Genomic DNA, 1,718 nt, shown 5'->3' on the forward strand with positions numbered 1-1,718 from the left:
TTACATATGTTCGTATAAGAGATTATATAAAACAAAAGATTTTCGAATAGTCTATTACCTAAGCTTGATGCTGTGTGTGAATAAGTTACCCATTTCAGCTTATGTCTGTTACCGACATTGTATATGCAGGTGGAGAATAAACATTTTATGTCTATAAAAAACATTTAGTGTTTCGTCACAGACAGTTGTTGGATATTGTGTCCATCGAAGACTATATAAGATGTTTTAATGTCCATGTCTACTAAAAAAATGTTTTTTTTTAGATATTTTTTTTTGTTTTTTTAGGTCTTTTTAATTTTTTTGTGTTGTTTTCATGTTGTTTTTAAAACGCTTTTACACGAATTTTTATTTTATTTTTTTTACAAAAACTTCTTTTTTTAAAAAATGACATAAAACGAAATAAAAAAATCATAATTTTGTATTTTTTTTATTTTTTCTTATGATTGTTTTAATTTTTTCTTATGTATTCCTACATAAGATTTTTAATTTATTCCGTGTATTTTTCATTTTTCTTATTTCTCGTAATATTTTATTTCCAGTATTGTTTAATTTTTTATGTATATACACGAAATTTTTATTTTTTTACATGTAATTTTTTTATTTTTTTTGATGTATATGTATATTTAAATTTTTCATGCATGTAAATACACTGGATTTTTCATTTTTTCATCATTTTTTTTTAATTTTCCGGTGTATTTTTAAAATTTTCATCATGTACGGATACATAAGATTTTTTTTAAAATTTTTCTTATGTCTACGGATAAACGAAATTTTTCAAACGAGATTTTTTACATGTATACACACAATTTTTATTTTTTTACATTTATGTTTTAAATTTTTATAATGGATGAATATATAAAATTTTTAATTTGTTCTCATTTTTTTTACTTTTTTTCAATTTTTCTCACGTATCGGATACATGAGATTTTCAATTTTAATTTATGTATTTTTTTAGTTTTTCTTATGTACACAAGATTTTTTTTGTATTTTTTTACGATGTATTTTTTTAATTTTTAACATGTATATTTTATCAAGTATATTTAGTTTTTTTTCATGTACATGGATACACGAGATTTTTCATTTTTTTTCATCTAATTTTTAATTTTTCTGCTGATACATACACAAGATTTTATTTTTTTTCTCATGTATTTTTTAAAATTTCATCATGTACGGATACATGAGACTTTTTTTCATCCATTTTTTAAATTTTTTGTATGTATACATATACAACACTTTAATTAATTTATTTATTCTTATATTTTTTTAATTTCGTCTTGTACGGATACATAAGATTTATTTGATTTTTTTTAGTTTTTCTTATGTATATGAATACACATAATTTTTTTCTTTCTTATGTTTTTTTTTTAATTTTTCTCATGTCTACGGATACACGAATTTTTTTTACTTTTTTTCATGTATTTTTTTATATTTTTTTATGTATACTATACACAAGGTTTTAATTTTTTCATGTATTTATTAAATTTTTATCATGTATATTTCTTATGTATAATTAGTTTTTTTCATGCATACTTTTACATGTATTTTTAATTTTTCTCATGGATACGGATACACAAGAATTTTTATTTTTTCATCTATTATTTTAAATTTTCTCTTGTTTAAATACGCAAGATTTTAAATTTTTTCCCATTTTTTTTTTTTAGTTTTTTATGTATATGATACCCATGATTTTTTACTTTTTTTCTTTAAAAAAATTTCTT

The sequence above is a fragment of the Ciona intestinalis genome, chromosome 1, assembly GCF_000224145.3.
Source record: "Ciona intestinalis chromosome 1, KH, whole genome shotgun sequence".
NCBI classification, from domain to species: domain Eukaryota; kingdom Metazoa; phylum Chordata; class Ascidiacea; order Phlebobranchia; family Cionidae; genus Ciona; species Ciona intestinalis.